The sequence below is a fragment of the Oncorhynchus mykiss genome, chromosome 29, assembly GCF_057628025.1.
Source record: "Oncorhynchus mykiss isolate SJ-2025 chromosome 29, ASM5762802v1, whole genome shotgun sequence".
NCBI classification, from domain to species: domain Eukaryota; kingdom Metazoa; phylum Chordata; class Actinopteri; order Salmoniformes; family Salmonidae; genus Oncorhynchus; species Oncorhynchus mykiss.
Window position 1 is genome coordinate 47,502,793 of NC_143050.1, and position 11,297 is coordinate 47,514,089.

Sequence of the window (11,297 nt, forward strand, 5' to 3'; positions counted from 1 at the left end):
TATAAAAAAAATATATATTGTTCATTTCTCACAGCTTTTGTTTGTTGTGTGTATTGGGAAGATACTCTCCAACAACGTTGCCTATGGGCACAAACCCACCGTCGCTGGACCAGACAGGACTGGCAAAAAGTGCTCTTCACTGACGAGTCGCGGTTTTGTCTCACCAGGGGTGATGGTCTAATTCGTGTTTATCGTCGAAGGAATGATCGTTACACCGAGGCCTGTACTCTGGAGCGGGATCGATTTGGAGGTGGAGGGTCCACCATGGTCTGGGGTGGTGGATTACAAAGTCTGATTGTATTCAACATGTACGCACAGTATTTCGTTATAAATCCTAAGTCACACAATCAGTCTCTGTTTGTTATGAAATGCAGTGTATCTGAGAGGTATTTAGATTCATGGTTAAATTATTGCTGCAAACAAAGCACATGCAACTGTTCCCTTGTAGTCATTCTTACTGTAAATGCAGTGAAAAGCTATTAGCCAATAGCCATGCTGCTTGGTGGATCCAGGGATTAATGATTGGGACATCACTGGATCAGATCCTGAGCTGGAATGCGTTCGTTAAAGTAGCCTCAATGTGGAGAAGGACACCATGACAAATCACGTCATTCACATTGGCCTTGTGGGAGCAGTCTAAATGATTGGTCTATATGATCAAACAGCTCATGGCTGTCAGAGTCCACAGCTGGTCTTGTGTTCATTGAAGAGCTTGGCCAGGTCCTCCATGTAGAGGCCATGATAGTGGTCCACTTCCTCCTGAGTGGGGAAAGGCCGCTTTGGCACTGGGATAAGACTACCCATGACAATGGGGATAGGCAGTGGTAAGGCATCTAAAGCCAGCATTCAGCCACAAACGGACAGCTGGCAATGCCCATGATCTTCTTAAAGAGTTGCTGTAACCTTCAATCCACACTGCCCTCTGAGAAGTTCACCTGGTAGAAGAGAGTGTTCTCCCCATACGAGTAGACGGGCACCAGGCCAGTCCCAAACTCCAGGGCCACCTTGATGAAGCCTTTCCTCTGCTTCATATTGACCCCAGGCAGACATAGGCTCTGCAGCACCCCTTATAATAATCACCAACTCATTGCCTTTCCCACTTTTAGACAAAAAGTGCTTGAGACTGGGCTTGCTGACTGGACAACCACCTGTGACCAAAACATATTCCCTGTAGAGGGGGATTTTGAAGAGCACACCCAGTATGCAGAGGCAGGAACACACCCCAAGGAAGACGGCCAGAAAACCACAGGCCTCAGTGGTGAAAGAGGCAAAGGCTCCAAGACTCAAGACCCTTCACATCAATAAGATGTGAATGATACCCTAAGATGTAGTTCTTGTTTGGGTCCAACTCCACTGCCCTCACCAACTTAATTGTGAAGTAGTCCCTAACATACTTCCACACTTTCCAGTTTCTGCCCCCTCTTTTAGGTGTGCACAGGTCATTTAACTGCCATATGAAGTAGATAGAAGGCAGCAGCCACAGGGGTAACCATAAGGTACACCATCAACCCGATACAAGCCACACCTAAAAAGGAGACCGTTAGCAGAACGCTGATATTCTCCAGGAAATCTTTTCATGTTTTATCCCTGCAACCTTTTCTGGAGTTTTCCCAAAGTTGTTCACAGTGCAACTCTAGGAGAAGCACAACTGTCCGGATAGCAATAGTACCCTGCATGAACACACTTTGATCACAGATCAAGTGAGGCTGCAGATAACTATCACTTCCACTACACAACACGTTGGAAAAACAGTCATGTACAATCATTTACAGTGCAAGTTATAGTAACAATACTGGCATCATAACTGAACATAATCTGTTTAAGAGGACACCTCTGGGAGTGGAAGATCTGTGTATCTCATTATGTGCCCAGTATGATAGAGCAAGAACACTTTCTAATCAGATAATGATAACATGAGAACAACAGTAGCTGTAGATATAATGAAAAGTTGAAGGGTGGTTGGTAATGGAGGATATCAGGTGGATCCACGTCTGGGTGTTGGACAGTATTAAAAACAATTTCTACCATATCAACCTCACTCCAACATTGTGGTGGTGTTATGGGGTATCCAGGGCACATTCAAGTGTCCTTTCAACCTCTCCAGTGTCCGAATGTGGTAATTGCATTGTGGTGAAACAAAATAATCATTGTCTGTTCTTTTGAGTTTTGATGTTGAGCCTTTGCACAACAAAGTAATGTACGGGATAATTTCTACATCCGAATCAGTTTTTGTGCCAAATGCATTACGTTGTTACAGGTGTCAAGCTTATGGGCATGTGGTAGCAGTGTGTAGGAGGGAGGTTCCTAGGTGTGGGAAGTTTGGAGAAGGGCATGAGACAGAAATGTGTAGTACTGGAAAAAGTAGTGGTATGTGTAAATTGTAGGGGTGCCCATGGGGCTGGGGATCAGAAATGTCTGAAGCGAGAGAGGCAGGTTGAGGTTTCCAGGGTTAGAGTATTGCAGAAGATGTCGTATGCTGAGGCATTGAAGAAAGTAGAGGAAGATGGGTCAAGGGGGTGGGATCCTGAGTGGTGTGAGTAGTTTTATTTTATTTTTTTATTTCACCTTTATTTAACCAGGTAGGCTAGTTGAGAACAAGTTCTCATTTGCAACTGCGACCTGGCCAAGATACAGCATAGCAGTATGAGCAGACAACACAGAGTTACACATGGAGTAAACAATTAACAAGTCAATAACACAGTAGAAAACAAAGGGGGAGTCTATATACAATGTGTGCAAAAGGCATGAGGAGGTAGGCGAATAATTACAATTTTGCAGATTAACACTGGAGTGATAAATGATCAGATGTTCATGTACAGGTAGAGATATTGGTGTGCAAAAGAGCAGAAAAGTAAATAAATAAAAACAGTATGGGGATGAGGTAGGTGAAAATGGGTGGGCTATTTACCAATAGACTATGTACAGCTGCAGCGATCGGTTAGCTGCTCAGATAGCTGATGTTTGAAGTTGGTGAGGGAGATAAAAGTCTCCAACTTCAGCGATTTTTGCAATTCGTTCCAGTCACAGGCAGCAGAGTACTGGAACGAAAGGCGGCCAAATGAGGTGTTGGCTTTAGGGATGATCAGTGAGATACACCTGCTGGAGCGCGTGCTACGGATGGGTGTTGCCATCGTGACCAGTGAGCTGAGATAAGGCGGAGCTTTACCTAGCATGGACTTGTAGATGACCTGGAGCCAGTGGGTCTGGCGACGAATATGTAGCGAGGGCCAGCCGACTAGAGCATACAAGTCGCAGTGGTGGGTGGTATAAGGTGCTTTAGTGACAAAACGGATGGCACTGTGATAGACTGCATCCAGTTTGCTGAGTAGAGTGTTGGAAGCCATTTTGTAGATGACATCGCCGAAGTCGAGGATCGGTAGGATAGTCAGTTTTACTAGGGTAAGCTTGGCAGCGTGAGTGAAGGAGGCTTTGTTGCGGAATAGAAAGCCGACTCTTGATTTGATTTTCGATTGGAGATGTTTGATATGAGTCTGGAAGGAGAGTTTGCAGTCTAGCCAGACACCTAGGTACTTATAGATGTCCACATATTCTAGGTCGGAACCATCCAGGGTGGTGATGCTAGGCGGGCATGCGGGTGCAGGCAGCGATCGGTTGAAAAGCATGCATTTGGTTTTACTAGCGTTTAAGAGCAGTCGGAGGCCACGGAAGGAGTGTTGTATGGCATTGAAGCTTGTTTGGAGGTTAGATAGCACAGTGTCCAATGACGGGCCGAAAGTATATAGAATGGTGTCGTCTGCGTAGAGGTGGATCAGGGAATCGCCCGCAGCAAGAGCAACATCATTGATGTATACAGAGAAAAGAGTCGGCCCGAGAATTGAACCCTGTGGCACCCCCATAGAGACTGCCAGAGGACCGGACAGCATGCCCTCCGATTTGACACACTGAACTCTGTCTGCAAAGTAATTGGTGAACCAGGCAAGGCAGTCATCCGAAAAACCGAGGCTACTGAGTCTGCCGATAAGAATATGGTGATTGACAGAGTCGAAAGCCTTGGCAAGGTCGATGAAGATGGCAGCACAGTACTGTCTTTTATCGATGGCGGTTATGATATCGTTTAGTACCTTGAGTGTGGCTGAGGTGCACCCGTGACCGGCTCGGAAACCAGATTGCACAGCGGAGAAGGTACAGTGGGATTCGAGATGGTCAGTGACCTGTTTGTTGACTTGGCTTTCGAAGACCTTAGATAGGCAGGGCAGGATGGATATAGGTCTGTAACAGTTTGGGTCCAGGGTGTCTCCCCCTTTGAAGAGGGGGAAGACTGCGGCAGCTTTCCAATCCTTGGGGATCTCAGACGATATGAAAGAGAGGTTGAACAGGCTGGTAATAGGGGTAGCGACAATGGTGGCGGATAGTTTCAGAAATAGAGGGTCCAGATTGTCAAGCCCAGCTGATTTGTACGGGTCCAGGTTTTGCAGCTCTTTCAGAACATCTGCTATCTGGATTTGGGTAAAGGAGAACCTGGAGAAGCTTGGGCGAGGAGCAGCGGGGGGGGCGGGGCTGTTGGCCGAGGTTGAAGTAGCCAGGCGGAAGGCATGGCCAGCCGTTGAGAAATGCTTATTGAAGTTTTCGATAATCATGGATTTATCGGTGGTGACCGTGTTACCTAGCCTCAGTGCAGTGGGCAGCTGGGAGGAGGTGCTCTTGTTCTCCATTGACTTCACAGTGTCCCAGAACTTTTTGGAGTTGGAGCTACAGGATGCAAACTTCTGCCTGAAGAAGCTGGCCTTAGCTTTCCTGACTGACTGCGTGTATTGGTTCCGGACTTCCCTGAACAGTTGCATATCACGGGGACTATTCGATGCTTTTGCAGTCCGCCACAGGATGTTTTTGTGCTGGTCGAGGGCAGTCAGGTCTGGGGTGAACCAAGGGCTGTATCTGTTCTTAGTTCTGCATTTTTTGAACGGGTTATCCCCCTAGTACAGAGGGATAAGCTAAATTATATACATGTATGCTTCAGTAACATTGGATTTTTTGCATTTATAGCATTGGTTATCAACTGTACTGCAGGGATTGAACTTAAGTCACAGAAAATGTAGGTTGTGGTGGCAGCTGCAGAGAGCTATTTTGGTGTACGAGACTTGGCGTGAGAAAGGTTACAGGGTGTGTTGCGTGGTGGTGTCCCATCCTTTTAAGGATGTTGGCTTGAGGTAAGACTAGATATTTAAATAGTGGAGTAGGCTGGTGGATTTTGAGTGTAGGGTTCTCTGTTAGGGTATTTGTTGATTATTTTCAAGCAAGGTGCAGTGCTTCGGAAAGTATTCAGACCCCTTGACTTTCACATTTTGTTGCGTTACAGCCTTATTAAAAAAATTATTAAATAGTTTTTCCCCCCCATCAATATACACAAAATACCCCATAATGACAAAGCAAAAACAGGTTTTTATGAATGTTTGCTAATTTATTAAACATTACCAACAAAAATACTACATACGTTTTCAGACCCTTTACTTAGTACTTTGTTGAACCACCTTTGGCAGCGATTTGGCAAGTCTTCTTGGGTAAGACGCTACAAGCTCGGCACAACTGTATTTGGGAAGTTTCTCTCATTTCTTCTCTGTAGATCCTCTCAAGCTCTCAGGTTGGATGGGGAGTGCCGCTACACAGCTATTTTCAGGTCACTCCAGAGATTTCAATCAGGTTCAAGTTCAGGCTCGGGCTGGGCTACTCAAGGGCATACAGAGACTTGTCCCAAAGTCATTCCTGCATTGTCTTGGCTCTGTGCTTTGGGTCATTGTCCTGTTGGAAGGTGAACCTTTGCCCCAGTCAGGACTTTCAATCAAGGATCTCTCTGTCCTTTATTCCATTCATCTTTGCCTCGATCCTGACTAGTCTCCCAGTCCCTGCCGCTGAAAAATATCCCCACAGCATGATGCCGTCACCACCATGCTTCACCGTAGGGATGGTGCCAGGTTTCTTCCAGATGTGACGCTTGGCATTCATGACAAATAGTTCAATCTTAGTTTCATCAGACCAGAAAATCTTGTTTCTCATGGTCTGAGAGTCCTTTAGGTGCTTCTTTTGGCCAACTCCAAGCGGGCTGTCATGTGCCTTTTACTGAGGAGTGGTTTCCGTCTGGCCACTCTACCATAAAAGGCCTGATTGGTGGAGTGCTGCAGAGATGGTGGTCTTACTGGAAGGTTCTCCCATCTCAACAGAGGAACTCTAGATCTCTGTCAGAGTGACCATCAGGTTCATGGTCACCTCCCTGACATAGGCCCTTTTCTCCCGATTGCTCAGTTTGGCAGGGCGGACAGCTCTAGGAAGAGTCTCGGCGGTTCCAAACATCTTCCATTTATTAATGGAGGCCACTGTGTTCTTGGACTTTCAATGCAGCAGACATTTTTTAGTACCATTCTCCAGATCTGCACCTAAACATAATCCTGTCTCAGTCTATGGACAGTTCCTTCAACCTCATGGCTTGGTTTTCGCTCTGACATGCACTGTCAACTGTGGGACCTTATATAGACAGGTGTGTGCCTTTCCAAATCATGTCCAATCAATAGAATTTACCACGGGTGGATTCCAATCAAGTTGTAGAAACATCAAGGATGATCGATGGAAACAGGCTGGATCTGAGCTCAATTTGGAGTCTCATAGCAAAGGGGATGAATACTTATGTAAATAAGGTATTTTTTTAATACATTTGCAAAAATCTCTAAACCTGTTTTCGCTTAATCATTATGAGGTATTGTGTGTAGATGGCTGTGGATAAAAAAAAAAAAAAATGAGAATAAGGCTGTCATGTAACAAAATATGGAAAAAGTAGAGGGGTCTGAATACTTTCCGAATACACTGTGTATTCTCCAGTCTAGTAGGTGGCGGTAATGCAACTTTTATTGGATGCCAACCGCTGTTAAACCTCATCGAAGAAGAACGTTCCTCTTTGTTCTGCATGGCACTGTGCATTACAAGGCTTATCATGTTTTGCATCCCTCCTCACCCTTCTATCTAGGATCTCTAAGGTTGTTCCAAAGTTGTCCTCGGGGGGGATTGTCATTACCAGAGCAACCAAACTACAATGTCTACCTGAGACTCCAAACCAAACTATAGAGTCCACCCCCCAGATCCTTCATCTGTAGCCCTCTGCTTCATCTGTTCCATTTTTACATCCATTCCATTTTTGAAATGGAAAATAAGGCAAGCGACTTCAATGGCTTATTACTCTGAACATGGGAAAATGACTACCACCAGATTCACAGGGAATAAATAGTATGAAGAACATGGTTTGGTTTTGGGGGTCCGGGGGTGGATTTTGACAATTATTTTTGGATTCCTCATGTCTTAATCATTGTTGGATATTTATGAATCCTATCAATAAAAATTATAGTTTTGGGTGCAATCAATGAGCTTAGTTTCTCTGAGGGTAAATATATTTTATTAAAATAAGTTGCACATCTTATGTTTCAGAACAACCGGAGATGGTGGGTGTCATGGCTTGCTGAAATTGCAGTGATGACGCGAAAAATGAATGCGTTCAGTTGTACAATTGACTAGGTATCCCCTTTACCCCTTTACACTGTCCCTTGTTTTTAGTCTGCGAGAGAAGCACCTGGTGGAAAGAGGCTGTCTGACACAGAATGAGTTGCATAATAGCACGTTATGTCATGACACGTCACAATTTAACGTACAGTGTCAGAGGGGCCTATTTGTTCAACTTTTCTCCAATACTATCGGGTCATTACCATGTCAATCAACGTTTGAATAGGAACGTAGTTCACACCCAGGATTTTGATGCCAACACAGTCGCTACAGTCCCATTAGTTTTCATTGCAGCCTCATTTCAATGTTGCGGTTGCACAAATTTCGTACGGAATGGGGTTAGTCACAGTTAGCTAGCTAAACAATGAACAAAAATCCCAGCTCATGATGTTACTACCCTGCATGAATCTGCTAACCAGGTTCAATGTTGGCTAGTTAACATTAGGCTATACCTAGCAAAGCAAATGGCTCTGAGATACAAATAATAAGATCATACACGTAACGTTAGCTAGCGAGTCTGCCAGCTAAAGTTAGCTAGATAGCTAACATTACACTTTAACTTGAAATTAAAACAACTTTGTCGAAATTAAAAACATGTAATATCTGAAAATGCAGCTAGCTAGACTATCTTACATCATGGATGGATGCTTCTCCCTGTCAGGTGCCATGGTTGCCCTTGAAGATGTAATCCAGAGACAGGTATGTTCTCCATCTCTTTAGCTATCATACTCCACTCATTTCAAAACTCGGTCCTCCAGAAAGTGGAGAGCAACGCTTATACAGTTCTACACAATATGTATTTTTTTAGAGCCCCTTTAGACAGGATTACCTACACATACTGACCAGCTCAAATAGACAGAAGGGTGCTATATAGCGGACCAATCTGAACTCGTCTATCGGCATGTCAAGCCCACTCATTATCTCAGCCAATCATGGCTAGCGTGAAGGTTTCTCCCTTTTTCTGTGGGTAAACCAACTAGGCTCGTAATTTAACAATTGTATTGTATTTAAAGATGGCATGCAAGTTTGTTATTAAGACACATGAAGCTCACATGTTCCAGAAGGCATTTCTGACAAACGCATTTTGATTAAAAAAAGCTTATATTCAAATGGCTCTCCTGTGACATACGCCTAGTTTCCTGAAACGAGTCACATTTTTCAACTGTGCTGTGATGTTTCACAAAAGTTCTGAATCTTTCTATTGTCGTATTTTCTACAGATTGTAAATGAAAGACCAACACATTTGCTGAAGGTATTATTATATTATTGCTCGATTGTCTGACTTTTCAAAATCTCCCAGTAGTGCTATCTGCAGAGTTAGCTCCAGGTAAATGTTGCACTTCAACCATTCCTGGATCTGCGATAATATATATTGTTTTGAATTCTGTGTTATTTTGCATATCAATTCATAAACCATGTGTCATGGAATCGGTACATTGAAAATGTCTTCCCAACTACTTTGCAATCTGTATGGCACAGCTGTCAATTTTTCGGTCCTTAAATGAAAGTGGTATGCATTTTTATTTATCGCAACTTTCTTTAACCAATTTTGGTCTTTAATGCATGGCCAACAGACAAGTTCCTTTTTCTCCCATCCACTTGCCTTTTACATTTTTGAGGTAATGCTGAAATTTGTTGGTTGTAATTTTGGGTAGAGCAGACATTTCCATATATTTTAGTTAGCTGCATGTGTGACAGCTCATTCAATGTGTTCTTATGGCGGAAGACAGCTCATTCAATGCTATCTTAGTCAGAGGCTGGCACTAAGATATACAGCTCATTCAATGCTATCTTAGTCAGAGGCTGGCACTAAGATATACAGCTCATTCAATGCTATCTTAGTCAGAGGCTGGCACTAAGATAGCATTGAATGAGCTGTATTCTGCCATAAGCAAACAAGAAAACACTCACCCAGAGGCGGTGCTCCTAGTAGCCGAGGACTTTAATGCAGAGAAACTTAAATCAATTTTACCAAATTTCTATCAGCATGTTAAATGTGCAACCAGAGGGAAAAGAACTCTCTCCCTCGCCCTCCCATTTGGCAAATCTGACCATAATTCCATCCTCCTGATTCCTGCTTACATGCAAAAATTAAAGCAAGAAGCACCTGTGACTAGATCGATAAAAAAAAGTGGTCAGATGAAGCAGATGCTAAGCTGCAGGACTGTTTTGCTAGCACAGTCCGGAATATGTTCTGGGATTCCTCCAATGGCATTGAGGAGAACCACATCTGTCATTGGCTTCATCAATAAGTGCACCGATGACGTCGTTCCCACAGTGACCGCACGTACATACCCCAACCAGAAGCTATGAATTACAGGCAGCATCCGCACTGAGCATCTGGCCGCCACTACGTCTCTACTGCCCAGGATATCCTGCGCTGGCTCTGCGCACTGTAGCTCCGGTGCGTCTGCACAGCCCAGTGTGTCCTGTGCCTGCATCCCGCACGTGCCAGCCAGGATGGGTTGTGTAGGCTCTACGCTCGAGACCTCCAGTGCGCCTCCACGGCCCAGTGTATCCTGTGCCCGCTCCCAGAGCCAGGCCTCCAGGGCACGAAGCCTCCAGTGATGATCCAGGGCAAGAAGCCTCCAGTGATGATCCAGGGCACGAAGCCTCCAGTGATGATCCAGGGCAAGAAGCCTCCAGTGATGATCCAGGGCACGAAGCCTCCAGTGATGATCCAGGGCACGAAGCCTCCCGGGATGATCCATGGCACGAAGCCTCCTGGGATGATCCATGGCACGAAGCCTCCAGGGATGATCCATGGCAAAAAGCCTCCCGGGATGATCCATGGCAAGAAGCCTCCCGGGATGATCCATGGCAAGAAGCCTCCCGGGTTGATCCATGGCAAGAAGCCTCCCGGGATGATCCCTGGCAAGAAGCCTCCCGGGATGATCCATGGCAAGAAGCCTCCCGGGATGATCCATGGCAAGAAGCCTCCCGGGATGATCCATGGCAAGAAGCCTCCCGGGATGAGCCATGGCAAGAAGCCTCCCGGGATGAGTCATGGCACGAAGCCTCCAGGGATGAGTCATGGCACGAAGCCTCCAGTGATGATTCATGGCACGAAGCCTCCAGTGATGATCCAGGGCACGAAGCCTCCAGTGATGATCCAGGGCACGAAGCCTCCCGGGATGATTCATGGCACGAAGCCTCCCGGGATGATCCATGGCACGAAGCCTCCAGGGATGATCCATGGCAAGAAGCCTCCCGGGATGATCCATGGCAAGAAGCCTCCCGGGATGATCCATGGCAAGAAGCCTCCCGGGATGATCCATGGCAAGAAGCCTCCCGGGTTGATCCATGGCAAGAAGCCTCCCGGGATGATCCATGGCAAGAAGCCTCCCGGAATGAGTCATGGCACGAAGCCTCCAGTGATGAGTCATGGCACGAAGCCTCCAGTGAGGAGTCATAGCACGAAGCCTCCAGCAATGGCCTCCAGTCCGGAGCATCCAGCCTCCAGTCCGGGGCCCACGGCGAGGGTGCCCAGTCCAGGGTCGGCGGCGAGGGTCCCCACACCAGAGGCGCCACCAAAGCGGGGTGAGCCAGAGGTGGATCGGGGTCTACGTCCCGCACCAGAGCCGCCACCGCGGGTAGATGCCCATCCGGACCCTCCCCTATAGGTTCAGATTTTGCGGCCGGAGTCCGCACCTTTGGGGGGCGGGTACTGTCACGCCCTGACCTTAGAGCCGTTTTATTTCTCTGTTTGGTTAGGTCAGGGTGTGATGTGGGGTGGGCATTCTGTTTTGTTTTCTATGTTTCTTTGTTTCTATGTTCTGGCCGGGTATGGTTTTCAA

General features: G+C 46.1%; 1 pseudogene; it reads right to left on the bottom strand.

Annotated features, from left to right (window-relative positions):
• Positions 1-569: 569 nt before the first annotated feature.
• LOC149970626 (diacylglycerol O-acyltransferase 2 pseudogene) lies at positions 570-1,676 on the bottom strand (annotated as a pseudogene).
• Between the last annotated feature and the right edge of the window lie 9,621 nt (positions 1,677-11,297).